The sequence below is a fragment of the Pseudophryne corroboree genome, chromosome 11, assembly GCF_028390025.1.
Source record: "Pseudophryne corroboree isolate aPseCor3 chromosome 11, aPseCor3.hap2, whole genome shotgun sequence".
Lineage (NCBI taxonomy): Eukaryota > Metazoa > Chordata > Amphibia > Anura > Myobatrachidae > Pseudophryne > Pseudophryne corroboree.
In genome coordinates, this window is record NC_086454.1 from 364,942,844 (window position 1) to 364,959,461 (window position 16,618).

Below are 16,618 nucleotides of genomic sequence, written 5' to 3' on the forward strand. Positions count from 1 at the left end.
CAGCTTTCCAGGTATAGAGAAATGAAAATAATGCTTTACTGTTGTCAGCATAAATGAAAGCAAACCAAAAACAGCCTAGTCCCTATATGGAGGGAAGTACCTCACTGCTAATGGAGGGAAGTACCTCAGTGCTAATGGAGGGAAGTACCTCACTGCTAATGGAGGGAAGTACCTCACTGCTAATGGAGGGAAGTACCTCAGTGCTAATGGAGGGAAGTACCTCACTGCTAATGGAGGGAAGTACCTCACTGCTAATGGAGGGAAGTACCTCACTGCTAATGGAGGGAAGTACCTCACTGCTTGGCCCCGTACTATACTAGGCAGCTAGTCTGCGTGCAAAGTCTCAAAGTCTTTCCTGCTTCTTGCAGATATGTCCGCAGGCTTCGGCCTGGCTGCCACAACATCTCCACTACAGTCTCAAAGTTATACAGTGTACTCCCTGACTCCAACAGGTAAGATCGCCATCTACTTACATGTGTGTAATAACGTTCATTATATTTTATAGTTACTACTAACAAAATGTGTAGAATGTCCCCTCCCCCCACCAAGGCTGGCTAGCCGAGCGATGATGACGTGTATTGCTGAGCACTGGCCCATGAGGCAGTGCCGTAACTAGGCATTTTAGCGCTGTGTGCAAGAAACGACATTGGTGCGCCCCCCCCCCCCCCCCATGTAAGATAGGGGCAGTGCGCGCCGTAGGCGTGCGGAAAATATATAGGGGCGTGTCTTCGTGGGGAAGGGGCGTGGCCATAAAATAATAGCAATTCATACTACGGTGCACAGTAGTCTCCATTATTCAAATTACGCTGCACAGTAGCGCCACTACACCAGGTAGAGCCCCTTTTACACATTACAGCAGACAGTCCCCCTTTTTACACATTACGGCAGCCAGTCCCCATTTTTACACATTGTGGCAGCCAGTCCCCCTTTTTACACATTACGGCAGCCAGTCCCCATTTTTATACATTACGGCAGCCAGTCCTCATTTTTACACATTGTGGCAGCCAGTCCCCATTTTTACACATTACGGCAGCCAGTCCCCATTTTTACACATTACGGCAGCCAGTCCCCAGTTTTACACATTGCGGCAGCCAGTCCCCATTTTTACACATTGCGGCAGCCAGTCCCCCTTTTTACACATTGCGGCAGCCAGGCCCCCTGAGAGAGAGAGAGAGAGAGAGACATACTTACCATCTCCCCGCTGGCAGTCAGGCTCCTCGTGCAGCTCCCATGGTGCAGGCAGGTGAGAAGGAGGAGGAGGGAGGGGGACTGGAGCCGCAGCAGCGCTATTTCATTGGTAGTAGCGCCGCTGCAGCTGTCCCCTCTCCTTCTGTATAGGCTGCCTGGCGCTGCTGTGGATGCTGGGATGGAGGAACCGCAACCCAGCATCCACAGCAGCCAATACGGAAGGAGAGGGGGATGCTGCAGCGGCGCTTACTACCAATGACATAGCGCTGCTGCGGCTCCAGTCCTCCTCCCTCCTCCTCTGCTGCCCGGCGCTGTAGCTCTCCTCCACAGCGGGGCGGCGGCGCACGGCGCAGACTTTAGAGGCATGTAATGAGTCAATTTGACTCATTACATGCCGCTGGCTGTGCGCCCTCAGGACAACTGCGCTGTGTGCCAAGCCCACTTGGCACACACGTAGTTACGGCCCTGCCATGAGGACACTTCCTGAATGTCACACTGTCCTGGTGGCAATTTAGTAATAAATCTGAGCAAGGAGTGTGTTCTGTTCATCATAAGAAAATAAAGTTCTTGCCCCTTCAGCATCCGTATATTAGTATTGTATTCATTTCCCACATTGCTGGGGCCACGGGTTACATCCACACCTGGTTATGCTGGGGCCACGGGTTACATCCACACCTGGTTACGCTGGGGCCACGGGTTACATCCACACCTGGTTACGCTGGGGCCACGGGTTACATCCACACCTGGTTACGCTGGGGCCACGGGTTACATCCACACCTGGTTACGCTGGGGCCACGGGTTACATCCACACCTGGTTACGCTGGGGCCACGGGTTACATCAGACCTGGTTATGCTGGGGCCACGGGTTACATCCACACCTGGTTACGCTGGGGCCACGGGTTACATCCAGACCTGGTTATGCTGGGGCCACGGGTTACATCCAGACCTGGTTATGCTGGGGCCACGGGTTACATCCTCACCTGGTTATGCTGGGGCCATGGGTGTCGTCCTAGAAATCATGTCGACCTACTTACTGTTGACCAATAGTGGTCGACCTAGACACTGTTGACTTAAGCGTGGGCGACCTTACATACCACACCCTGGGGTTTGTGTCTGATGCTGGAACATTCTAGTGTCAGCTCCACCGGGGAAGGAGGGGGGGGGGGGGGTTACAATGTGATTTGCCAAAATGTGCTGTCCTGCATAATGTGTATGAGAAAGATAATGGGGATTGTGACCATGTGTATAGCGGCAACAATCGCACAACGTGTTCCCATCAGCAACAGCCAGTCACCCGAGCGCCCGTCACAGGCACTTACCTCCCACTCACACACAGCAACCGAGCGCCCGTCACAGGCACTTACCTCCCACTCACACACAGCAACCGAGCGCCCGTCACAGGCACTTACCTCCCACTCACACACAGCAACCGAGCGCCCATCACAGGCACTTACCTCCCACTCACACACAGCAACCGAGCGCCCGTCACAGGCACTTACCTCCCACTCACACACAGCAACCGAGCGCCCGTCACAGGCACTTACCTCCCACTCACACACAGCAACCGAGCGCCCGTCACAGGCACTTACCTCCCACTCACACACAGCAACCGAGCGCCCGTCACAGGCACTTACCTCCCACTCACACACAGCAACCGAGCGCCCGTCACAGGCACTTACCTCCCACTCACACACAGCAACCGAGCGCCCATCACAGGCACTTACCTCCCACTCACACACAGCAACCGAGCGCCCGTCACAGGCACTTACCTCCCACTCACACACAGCAACCGAGCGCCCGTCACAGGCACTTACCTCCCACTCACACACAGCAACCGAGCGCCCGTCACAGGCACTTACCTCCCACTCACACACAGCAACCGAGCGCCCGTCACAGGCACTTACCTCCCACTCACACACAGCAACCGAGCGCCCGTCACAGGCACTTACCTCCCACTCACACACAGCAACCGATCGCCCGTCACAGGCACTTACCTCCCACTCACACACAGCAACCGAGCGCCCGTCACAGGCACTTACCTCCTACTCACACACAGCAACCGAGCGCCCGTCACAGGCACTTACCTCCCACTCACACCAGACACATTCACTGTTATCCATTCATAAAGCCTCTGTAATGCACAACTCCCCCATATTGTGTGCTAAAGAAACGTTATGTGTAAGTACATTCACAAAGGTATAATCTGCCCGAGCAGCACGGAGAGCACCAGTCAGCGTTGTATTTGTGGACGGCGTCAGCTTTTGCACCATCCCCTGCCCACCACAGATTACAGGGATTTCTCTGGCGTGTATGTGTCTGTACCAGTCTGCACCTGTACACATTTGTATAATTATGTCTTTATATATACACCTCCCCATCCTGCCTGTCCAGACACAAGCATCTGAATATATGTAATATCACACCTTACCTGCATCTTTTATACAGTTCTAGTACTGGCAGTACGGAAATATCTATGCAGAGAATGGCGTAATGTAAGCGGAGTTGTGTTCCGGTATGGTAACCATCGGAGAGCATCCGCACTATTACGTGGTCGCCATAACACCATTTCTGGAGATTAGATATTGCATTTACCACCTTTTTACATCGCTCCCATCTGGCCTACCCAGAGGTGAATCTGCACAGGCTTATACAGTATGTGTGCTAGGTGTTGTGCGATCCGTTCCGCTCCCCGTATTGCCTACCCAGAGGTGAATCTGCACAGGCTTATACAGTATGTGTGCTAGGTGTTGTGCAATCCGTTCCGCTCCCCGTATTGCCTACCCAGGGGTGTGGATGGTGATCAGAATCTCGCCATATTCTGCTAGATTGATGACATGTCCATAACGTTGACATACAATATCTCAACATTTGCAATAGGTCGACATGTTCAAAATGTCTTCATTATGAAGATATGAGGGCTACGGTTGGACTGAAGTTAGGGTAAAATAGTACTGTCGACATGCTGACGTAGTGAATGTCAATATATCAAATGTCGGTATTCAGACACTGTTGACAGAATCATGCATATCTTCATGGGAACATTTGTGTGCCCTGACGAGCCTGGGAACGCGCAGATTGATTTCACACTCTGTAGAACAGGGCTGGCCAAACCGGTCCTCGAGATCTACCAACAGTTCATGTTTTCTAGGCCTCCTGGAGATCTGTAGCATTGTCAGTTAGGAATGAATGCGGCACATCTTAATTAGTAATGACTACACCTGTGCACCAGCTAGGTGGTCTGGAAAATGTGAACTGTTGGTAGATGTCGAGGACTGGTTTGGCCAGCCTTGCTGTAGAAGGTCCTTAGTCACATTTCTCCCCAGTTTTCCTGTCAGTGAAACACAGCGGAAGCAGACATTTTGTGGGTTGGCCCAATGTGCGCACCTCTAAGGAAACTATAGGTTTAATCATCCCCTGTGTGCAGCCAACCGCTTCTCCTAAATCAAATAGCATTTCACTGATTGGACACACCACACAAGGTCACATGCCCTTATGCCCAACCACACGGAAAACAAGACTAGCAGGGTAGGTTGAGAGGAGTGGCGACAGAGCGGCGGTGCAGCAGCACATAAGTCTGCACTGCAGATATAAATGATTGGGTTTTCTTTACCAGCCATGTGCAGTGGAAAGGTTCTACGTTATAGGCAGCTGATTAGGAGATACAATATTTGCTTCCACCCTTTTTACAGTCACTTTTTTATTTTTGTTAGATTTCATTTGCATTCAGATAATTTAGTCGGTTGTTTACATTTAGATTATATTGCATATTTAACAAGCCAAGCAGATCCGTGGCGTCTCATCAGCGTGCATCCTCGTGCCGGGACTCTGTGTTATGGACCCCATCTCGGACGCATTGAAATGCTGTAGCAAAGCATTGGACTTGCAAATGACACTGAAATTATGCAACATAAAACAGCAGCCTTTTAAATGGGTCTTTAAATCGCTGTGGCAATGCTAAACCTTCGCTCTGCTCTGCTGGGACCGAGGGCGACCACTCAGTCGCGTTAGAGAGATGGTTTTGTAATGATCTTGGGCATTTGAAATTGGAACATTTGTTGCTTGTGAATGTCAGAATTTATCTGGTGCTCTATGGCACAAGATTATGTCCCAACGTCACGAAAGTGATCGATATTGGGCGTATGGACTGTCATTCTGGATGCATGCAATACTGTGACTAGATTTCTGTGAATGTAGTGCTGCAATATTTAATGATGCAGACACTACAATCGTAGAGGCTGATGAGGATTTGTTTAATTGTATATTGATATACAGGTTGAGTATCCCTTATCCAAAATGCTTGGGACCAGAGGTATTGTGGATATGGGATTTTTCCGTATTTTGGAATAATTGCATATCATAATGAGATATCATGGTGATAGGACCTAAATCTAAGCACAGAATGCATTTATGTTTTATATACACCTTATACACACAGCCTGAAGGTCATTTAATACAATATTTTTAATTACTTTGTGTATTAAACAAAGTGTGTGTACATTGAGCCATCAGAAAACAAAGGTTTCACTATCTCACTCAAAAAAGTCCGTATTTCGGAATATTCTGTATTTCGGAATATTTGGATATGGGATGCTCAACCTGTAGTGATATTGTATAGTGATATTTTATATTGATTTGTTTTGGGGAGGGGGTTAACTTTAAGTTCCACATTTTTGTTAACCAGCATAGGTTATGTCTGAGGCCTGTTTTATGGATGGATCCAAAATGCAGCCAGATGTTTTGGTGGGGTCATTAATTCCAGTTACAGAGCTTGTGATCCCTATTTATGTCAGTGACTTAAGCCACAGAGCAGAATGGGTGTCTATAGAGCAGTGATTTTCAACCTTTTTTTACTCGCGGCACACCAAACAATATTTTAAAATTGCCAAGGCACACCATCAGTTCCCCACAGAAAAAAAACAAAAAACACACATTGGCCCTCACAGTAAAAAAAAATTCCACACATACATTGGCCTACACAGAAAAAACAATCATATTGCTCTCCACATAAATCCTGTTGCTCCCTACATAAATCAATCACATTGCTCCCCACATAAATCTTATTGCTCCCCACATGAATTATTCACATTGTTCCTCCCCATAAATCCATAAATCCTTATTCTACCCACATAAATCCTATTGTTCCCCACAGGAGAAATAAAATAACAAATATTAGCTTCTACCGGTCAGCTGTCCTCCTCCCTGTCCCTCAGTGGCGGGGGTTGTTCATAGTGGAGTGCTGCGAATACTGAGCAGCGGGCGGTCGGGCAGGTGTGGATGTGGGTTGGCAAGGAAGCTGTGTATGCAGGCGGGAACTGGAAGATGTGTGTGCAGGCAGGTGGGCTGGCTGGGTGGTGAGACGCGGCGGCTGTGACCTATGATATCACACCGGCGCGTCTTCAAGGCATAGGTCACGGCCAGAGCACGACTGATCTTCTAAGAAGAGCCCGGGCCAACTGTTCACTCTGAAGATGCAGGAAGCTGCTCTGGCTCCGCGGCACACCTTGCAACTGGTCGCGGCACACTAGTGTGCCACGGCACACTGGTTGAAAAAGCCTGCTATAGAGGGTGACAATCACCAGAGGTAATACACTCTAATGCAGAGGATATACTTGGCTGTACGCTATTGTAAAGGGTGTGGCATAAAGGATATACTACGTCAATAGGCGTAACCAATGTCAGTGTGTGCATATTAATCCATGGCAGACCGCACAATGTGGGAAGGTACATGGCCTGCCAGCTCCCATGGTGCTAGGGAGGCCAATCCCGGGATCAGGATCAGCGGGATCCTGGGATTTAGGTCAAAAAACCTCTGGGATTCAATCCTGGGGATTGCGGGATTTATCTCTCCCATTGTTTTTTTTAATTCCAGGCAACGTTCTGCTTCCTCAGAGGCTCAAATGCTGCCCGGCTCCCATGGCTCCCCCTGCCCCCAGCTCCCTCCTCCCGGCTCCCCCTGCCCCCGGCTCCCCCTGCCCCCAGCTCCCCCTGCCCCCGGCTCCTCCTGCCCCCCGGCTCTCTCCTGCCGGCTCCCCCTGCCCCCGGCTCCCCCTCCTCCTGGCTCCCCCTCCTCCCTCCTCCTGGCTCCCCCGGCTCCCTCCTCCCGGCTCCCCCTGCCCCCGGCTCCCTCCTCCCGGCTCCCTCCTCCCGGCTCCCCCTCCTCCCTCCTCCTGGCTCCCCCCTCCCGGCTCCCCCTGCCCCCGGCTCCCTCCTCCCAGCTCCCCCTGCTCCCTCCTCCCGGCTCCCCCTCCTCCTGGCTCCCCCGGCTCCCTCCTCCCGGCTCCCCCTGCCCCCGGCTCCCTCCTCCCGGCTCCCCCTGCTCCCTCCTCCCGGCTCCCCCTGCTCCCTCCTCCCGGCTGCCACTCCTCCCGGCTCCTCCTGGCTCCCCCGGCTCCCTCCTCCCCCTGCCCCCGGCTCCCTCCTCCCGGCTCCCCCGGCCCCTGCTCCCTCCTCCCGGCTCCCCCTGCCCCCGGCTCCCTCCTCCCGGCTCCCCCTGCTCCCTCCTCCCGGCTCCCCCTGCTCCCTCCTCCCAGCTCCCCCTGCTCCCTCCTCCCGACTCCCCCTCCTCCCTCCTCCTGGCTCCCCCTCCTCCCGGCTCCCCCTGCCTCGGCTCCCTCCTCCCGGCTCCCCCTGCCCCCGGCTCCCTCCTCCCGGCTCCCCCTGCCCCCGGCTCCCTCCTCCCGGCTCCCTCCTCCCGGCTCCCCCTCCTCCCCCTGCCCCCGGCTCCCCCTGCCCCCGGCTCCCTCCTCCCAGCTCCCCCTGCCCCCGGCTCCCTCCTCCCGGCTCTCTCCTGCCGACTCCCCCTGCCCCCGGCTTTCTCCTGCCGGCTCCCCCTGCCTCCGGCTCCCTCCTCCCGGCTCCCCCTGCCCCCGGCTCTTTCCTGCCGGCTCCCCCTGCTCCCTCCTACCGGCTCCCCCTGCCTCCGGCTCCCCCTGCCTCCGGCTCCCTCCTCCCGGCTTCACCTGCCCCCTGCTCCCTCCTCCCAGCTCCCCCTGCCCCCGGCTCCCCCTGCCCCCGGCTCCCTCCTCCCGGCTCCGCCTGCCCCCGGCTCCCTCCTCCCGGCTCCGCCAGCCCCCGGCAGTGTGTACTGCGCAATGTGACATGATTTCAGAGGTTACACTGCACAGTCTGCTGCCAGCCGCCAGGACCACACCTCGCCACCTGCGAGCCCGGCTCCCACGGTGGTGAGTATTTGTGTGGGCGGGTCTTCAACCCGATCCCTGGAATCCCAGGATTTACCTTTTTTTTTTTTTACCTGGAATAAAAAAAAAGGTCCGGGATTGGCCTCCCTACCTGGCACAAATGTTTCATCTGTTTCATCATTAGTTGTATAGACAGCGGGGTATAAACAAAACCCCGGCCATAGCAACCAATCAGATTTATGTAGCATTTTCTAGTAGCTAGAATCTGGTTGCTATGGGCAATGTCTCCTCGAGTTTAGGAATCCATATATATATATATATATGTGGGTTGGGTATTCGTGACAGTAGGGATCCCGGTGGTCAGCATACCGACACCAGTATCCCTGCCGCTGGAATGCCGACAGGGTGGCGGCTGCAACAGAACCCCTTGTGGGCTCGCTATGCTCGCCACGCTGCGGGCACGGTGGTGAGCTGCGCTCATCACGGGTTCTATTCCCACTCTATGGCTGTCATGGACACCCACCAGTGGGAATAGACCCTGTATGTTGGGATCATGCATGTCGGCATTTTAAGCCTGCCGGTAACATCACGGCATTCCATATATACCACACACTGATCTGTACCTACCACTTTCTATGTAGTTACCAAATCTGCCAAGTCACAGGGTAAGTGTGTAGTCATTTGCCCCATCACAGAGGCATGTAGCAGGACTCGGGGCAGGAGGCGTATACTGTACAGAGTGGATGTGTGCAGTAATTACCCCAGCACAGAGGCATGTAGCAGGACTCAGGGCAGGAGGCGTATACTGTACAGAGTGGATGTGTGCAGTAATTACCCCAGCACAGAGGCATGTAGCAGGACTCAGGGCAGGAGGCGTATACTGTACAGAGTGGATGTGTGCAGTAATTACCCCAGCACAGAGGCATGTAGCAGGACTCAGGGCAGGAGGCGTATACAGAGTGGATGTGTGCAGTAATTACCCCAGCACAGAGGCATGTAGCAGGACTCGGGGCAGGAGGCGTATACTGTACAGAGTGGATGTGTGCAGTAATTACCCCAGCACAGAGGCCTGTAGCAGGACTCGGGGCAGGAGGCGTATACTGTACAGAATGGATGTGTGCAGTAATTACCCCAGCACAGAGGCATGTAGCAGGACTCAGGGCAGGAGGCGTATACTGTACAGAGTGGATGTGTGCAGTAATTACCCCAGCACAGAGGCATGTAGCAGGACTCAGGGCAGGAGGCGTATACTGTACAGAGTGGATGTGTGCAGTAATTACCCCAGCACAGAGGCATGTAGCAGGACTCAGGGCAGGAGGTGTATACTGTACAGAGTGGATGTGTGCAGTAATTACCCCAGCACAGAGGCATGTAGCAGGACTCAGGGCAGGAGGCGTATACTGTACAGAGTGGATGTGTGCAGTAATTACCCCAGCACAGAGGCATGTAGCAGGACTCGGGGCAGGAGGCGTATACAGAGTGGATGTGTGCAGTAATTACTAGAGATGAGCGGGTTCGGTTCCTCGGAATCCGAACCCGCCCGAACTTCAGGTTTTTTTACACGGGTCCGAGCGACTCGGATCTTCCCGCCTTGCTCGGTTAACCCGAGCGCGCCCGAACGTCATCATCCCGCTGTCGGATTCTCGCGAGGCTCGGATTCTATCGCGAGACTCAGATTCTATATAAGGAGCCGCGCGTCGCCGCCATTTTCACACGTGCATTGAGATTGATAGGGAGAGGACGTGGCTGGCGTCCTCTCCGTTTATAGAGAAGAGAGTGAGACTAGAGTAGAGAGAGACACAGTATTTACTTTAGTAATTTTGGGGAGCATTAGGAGGAGTACTACTACTTGCTGAAGTGATAGTGTGACTGTATATCTGACTTGTGGGGGAGACAGTGGGGAGCAGTTAGAGTCTGAGAGCAGGAGTACATATTTTAACGTACAGTGCACACTTTTGCTGCCAGAGTGCCACACTGCCATTGTGACCACACTGACCACCAGTATATATATTGTGATTGTCTGCTTAGGAGTACTACTTGCAAGTTGCTGATAGTGTGACCAGTGACCTGACCACCAGTTTAATTAATCACCACCAGTTTAATATATATATATATATATATATATATATATATATATAAAATTGTATATAATATATATATAATTGTATACCACCTACCCGTGTTTTTTTTTTTTCTTTCTTCTTGATTCATACTACTATAGTAGCTTACTGTAGCAGTCTGCGGTGCTGCTGAGCTGACAGTGTCCAGCAGGTCCGTCATCAGTCATTACATAATAAATATATATACCTGTCCGGCTGCAGTACTAGTGATATTATATATATATATATATATATATATATATATATTAATTTCATCTCATTATCATCCAGTCTATATTAGCAGCAGACACAGTACGGTAGTCCACGGCTGTAGCTACCTCTGTGTCGGCAGTCGCTGGTCCATCCATAAGTATACTAGTATCCATCCATCTCCATTGTTTACCTGAGGTGCCTTTTAGTTGTGCCTATTAAAATATGGAGAACAAAAATGTTGAGGTTCCAAAATTAGGGAAAGATCAAGATCCACTTCCACCACGTGCTGAAGCTGCTGCCACTAGTCATGGCCGAGACGATGAAATGCCAGCAACGTCGTCTGCCAAGGCCGATGCCCAATGTCATAGTACAGAGCATGTAAAATCCAAAACACCAAATATCAGTAAAAAAAGGACTCCAAAATCTAAAATAAAATTGTCGGAGGAGAAGCGTAAACTTGCCAATATGCCATTTACCACACGGAGTGGCAAGGAACGGCTGAGGCCCTGGCCTATGTTCATGGCTAGTGGTTCAGCTTCACATGAGGATGGAAGCACTCAGCCTCTCGCTAGAAAAATGAAAAGACTCAAGCTGGCAAAAGCACCGCAAAGAACTGTGCGTTCTTCGAAATCCCAAATCCACAAGGAGAGTCCAATTGTGTCGGTTGCGATGCCTGACCTTCCCAACACTGGACGTGAAGAGCATGCGCCTTCCACCATTTGCACGCCCCCTGCAAGTGCTGGAAGGAGCACCCGCAGTCCAGTTCCTGATAGTCAGATTGAAGATGTCAGTGTTGAAGTACACCAGGATAAGGAGGATATGGGTGTTGCTGGCGCTGGGGAGGAAATTGACAAGGAGGATTCTGATGGCGAGGTGGTTTGTTTAAGTCAGGCACCCGGGGAGACACCTGTTGTCCGTGGGAGGAATAGGGCCGTTGACATGCCTGGTGAAAATACCAAAAAAATCAGCTCTTCGGTGTGGAAGTATTTCACCAGAAATGCGGACAACATTTGTCAAGCCGTGTGTTCCCTTTGTCAAGCTGTAATAAGTAGGGGTAAGGACGTTAACCACCTCGGAACATCCTCCCTTATACGTCACCTGCAGTGCATTCATAATAAGTCAGTGACAAGTTCAAAAACTTTGGGCGACAGCGGAAGCAGTCCACTGACCAGTAAATCCCTTCCTCTTGTAACCAAGCTCACACAAACCCACCCCACCAACTCCCTCAGTGTCAATTTCCTCCTTCCCCAGGAATGCCAATAGTCCTGCAGGCCATGTCACTGGCAATTCTGACGAGTCCTCTCCTGCCTGGGATTCCTCCGATGCATCCTTGCGTGTAACGCCTACTGCTGCTGGCGCTGCTGTTGTTGCTGCTGGGAGTCGATGGTCATCCCAGAGGGGAAGTTGTAAGCCCACTTTTACTACTTCCACCAAGCAATTGACTGTCCAACAGTCCTTTGCGAGGAAGATGAAATATCACAGCAGTCATCCTGTTGCAAAGCGGATAACTGAGGCCTTGACAACTATGTTGGTGTTAGACGTGCGTCCGGTATCCGCCGTTAGTTCACAGGGAACTAGACAATTTCTTGAGGTAGTGTGCCGCCGTTACCAAATACCATCTAGGTTCCACTTCTCTAGGCAGGCGATACCGAGAATGTACACGGACGTCAGAAAAAGACTCACCAGTGTCCTAAAAAATGCAGTTGTACCCAATGTCCACTTAACCACGGACATGTGGACAAGTGGAGCAGGGCAGGGTCAGGACTATATGACTGTGACAGCCCACTGGGTAGATGTATGGACTCCCGCCGCAAGAACAGCAGCGGCGGCACCAGTAGCAGCATCTCGCAAACGCCAACTCTTTCCTAGGCAGGCTACGCTTTGTATCACCGGTTTCCAGAATACGCACACAGCTGAAAACCTCTTACGGCAACTGAGGAAGATCATCGCGGAATGGCTTACCCCAATTGGACTCCTGTGGATTTGTGGCATCGGACAACGCCAGCAATATTGTGTGTGCATTAAATATGGGCAAATTCCAGCACGTCCCATGTTTTGCACATACCTTGAATTTGGTGGTGCAGAATTTTTTAAAAAACGACAGGGGCGTGCAAGAGATGCTGTCGGTGGCCAGAAGAATTGCGGGACACTTTCGGCGTACAGGCACCACGTACAGAAGACTGGAGCACCACCAAAAACGCCTGAACCTGCCCTGCCATCATCTGAAGCAAGAAGTGGTAACGAGGTGGAATTCAACCCTATATATGCTTCAGAGGTTGGAGGAGCAGCAAAAGGCCATTCAAGCCTATACAATTGAGCACGATATAGGAGGTGGAATGTACCTGTCTCAAGCGCAGTGGAGAATGATTTCAACGTTGTGCAAGGTTCTGCAACCTTTTGAACTTGCCACACGTGAAGTCAGTTCAGACACTGCCAGCCTGAGTCAGGTCATTCCCCTCATCAGGCTTTTGCAGAAGAAGCTGGAGGCATTGAAGGAGGAGCTAAAAGGGAGCGATTCCGCTAGGCATGTGGGACTTGTGGATGGAGCCCTTAATTCGCTTAACAAGGATTCACGGGTGGTCAATCTGTTGAAATCAGAGCACTACATTTTGGCCACCGTGCTCGATCCTAGATTTAAAACCTATCTTGGATCTCTCTTTCCGGCAGACACAAGTCTGCTGGGGTTCAAAGACCTGCTGGTGACAAAATTGTCAAGTCAAGCGGAACGCGACCTGTCAACATCTCCTCCTTCACATTCTCCCGCAACTGGGGGTGCGAGGAAAAGGCTCAGAATTCCGAGCCCACCCGCTGGCGGTGATGCAGGGCAGTCTGGAGCGACTGCTGATGCTGACATCTGGTCCGGACTGAAGGACCTGACAACGATTACGGACATGTCGTCTACTGTCACTGCATATGATTCTCTCCCCATTGAAAGAATGGTGGAGGATTATATGAGTGACCGCATCCAAGTAGGCACGTCAGACAGTCCGTACTTATACTGGCAGGAAAAAGAGGCAATTTGGAGGCCCTTGCACAAACTGGCTTTATTCTACTTAAGTTGCCCTCCCACAAGTGTGTACTCCGAAAGAGTGTTTAGTGCCGCCGCTCACCTTGTCAGCAATCGGCGTACGAGGTTACTTCCAGAAAATGTGGAGAAGATGATGTTCATTAAAATGAATTATAATCAATTCCTCCGTGGAGACATTGACCAGCAGCAATTGCCTCCACAAAGTACACAGGGAGCTGAGATGGTGGATTCCAGTGGGGACGAATTGATAATCTGTGAGGAGCGGGATGTACACGGTGATATATCGGAGGATGATGATGAGGTGGACATCTTGCCTCTGTAGAGCCAGTTTGTGCAAGGAGAGATTAATTGCTTCTTTTTCGGTGGGGGTCCAAACCAACCCGTCATTTCAGTCACAGTCGTGTGGCAGACCCTGTCACTGAAATGATGGGTTGGTTAAAGTGTGCATGTCCTGTTTATACAACATAAGGGTGGGTGGGAGGGCCCAAGGACAATTCCATCTTGCACCTCTTTTTTCTTTCATTTTTATTTGCGTCATGTGCTGTTTGGGGAGTGTTTTTTGGAAGGGCCATCCTGCGTGACACTGCAGTGCCACTCCTAGATGGGCCAGGTGTTTGTGTCGGCCACTAGGGTCGCTTGGCTTACTCACACAGCTACCTCATTGCGCCTCTTTTTTTCTTCTTTGCGTCATGTGCTGTTTGGGGAGTGTTTTTTGGAAGGGCCATCCTGCGTGACACTGCAGTGCCACTCCTAGATGGGCCAGGTGTTTGTGTCGGCCACTAGGGTCGCTTATCTTACTCACACAGCTACCTCATTGCGCCTCTTTTTTTCTTTGCGTCATGTGCTGTTTGGGGAGTGTTTTTTGGAAGGGCTATCCTGCGTGACACTGCAGTGCCACTCCTAGATGGGCCAGGTGTTTGTGTCGGCCACTAGGGTCGCTTATCTTACTCACACAGCTACCTCATTGCGCCTCTTTTTTTCTTTGCGTCATGTGCTGTTTGTGGAGTGTTTTTTGGAAGGGCCATCCTGCGTGACACTGCAGTGCCACTCCTAGATGGGCCAGGTGTTTGTGTCGGCCACTAGGGTCGCTTATCTTACTCACACAGCTACCTCATTGCGCCTCTTTTTTTCTTTGCGTCATGTGCTGTTTGGGGAGTGTTTTTTGGAAGGGCCATCCTGCGTGACACTGCAGTGCCACTCCTAGATGGGCCCGGTGTTTGTGTCGGCCACTAGGGTCGCTTATCTTACTCACACAGCTACCTCATTGCACCTCTTTTTTTCTTTGCGTCATGTGCTGTTTGGGGAGTGTTTTTTGGAAGGGCCATCCTGCGTGACACTGCAGTGCCACTCCTAGATGGGCCAGGTGTTTGTGTCGGCCACTAGGGTCGCTTAGCTTAGTCATCCAGCGACCTCGGTGCAAATTTTAGGACTAAAAATAATATTGTGAGGTGTGAGGTATTCAGAATAGACTGAAAATGAGTGGAAATTATGGTTTTTGAGGTTAATAATACTTTGGGATCAAAATGACCCCAAATTCTATGATTTAAGCTGTTTTTTAGTGTTTTTTGAAAAAAACACCCTAATCCAAAACACACCCAAATCCGACAAAAAAAATTCGGTGAGGTTTTGCCAAAACGCGGTCGAACCCAAAACACGGCCGCGGAACCGAACCCAAAACCAAAACACAAAACCCGAAAAATTTCAAGTGCACATCTCTAGTAATTACCCCAGCACAGAGGCATGTAGCAGGACTCGGGGCAGGAGGCGTATATAGAGTGGATGTGTGCAGTAATTACCCCAGCACAGAGGCATGTAGCAGGACTCAGGGCAGGAGGCGTATACAGAGTGGATGTGTGCAGTAATTACCCCAGCACAGAGGCATGTAGCAGAACTCGGGGCAGGAGGCGTATACAGAGTGGATGTCTGCAGTAATTACCCCAGCACAGAGGCATGTAGCAGGACTCGGGGCAGGAGGCGTATACAGAGTGGATGTGTGCAGTAATTACCCCAGCACAGAGGCATGTAGCAGGACTCAGGGCAGGAGGCGTATACAGAGTGGATGTCTGCAGTAATTACCCCAGCACAGAGGCATGTAGCAGGACTCGGGGCAGGAGGCGTATACAGAGTGGATGTGTGCAGTAATTACCCCAGCACAGAGGCATGTAGCAGGACTCGGGGCAGGAGGCGTATACAGAGTGGATGTCTGCAGTAATTACCCCAGCACAGAGGCATGTAGCAGGACTCGGGGCAGGAGGCGTATACAGAGTGGATGTGTGCAGTAATTACCCCAGCACAGAGGCATGTAGCAGGACTCAGGGCAGGAGGCGTATACAGAGTGGATGTGTGCAGTAATTACCCCAGCACAGAGGCATGTAGCAGGACTCGGGGCAGGAGGCGTATACAGAGTGGATGTGTGCAGTAATTACCCCAGCACAGAGGCATTTAGCAGGACTCGGGGCAGGAGGCGTATACAGAGTGGATGTGTGCAGTAATTACCCCAGCACAGAGGCATTTTGCAGGACTCGGGGCAGGAGGCGTATACAGAGTGGATGTGTGCAGTAATTACCCCAGCACAGAGGCATTTAGCAGGACTCGGGGCAGGAGGCGTATACAGAGTGGATGTGTGCAGTAATTACCCCAGCACAGAGGCATTTAGCAGGACTCGGGGCAGGAGGTGTATACAGAGTGGATGTGTGCGGTACGATGCACGCTACCTCCCATATATACAGAGCTCAGTGTAAGTTGTAGTGGAGGCTTTGTATATAGCACATATGCAGATATGAATTTCCGTACAGTATCTCTGCATATGTCCGCTGTATCCGGAGACTGACGCCACTTGGCCGGATCTATCTTTCCATGAAATGGGGCATTCTGTGGACGTAACTGGTGCGTTGACAGTGTGATCGCACGCAGCCACCCTGGCTTATTGAGTCTCGTGGACGTGTATGAAA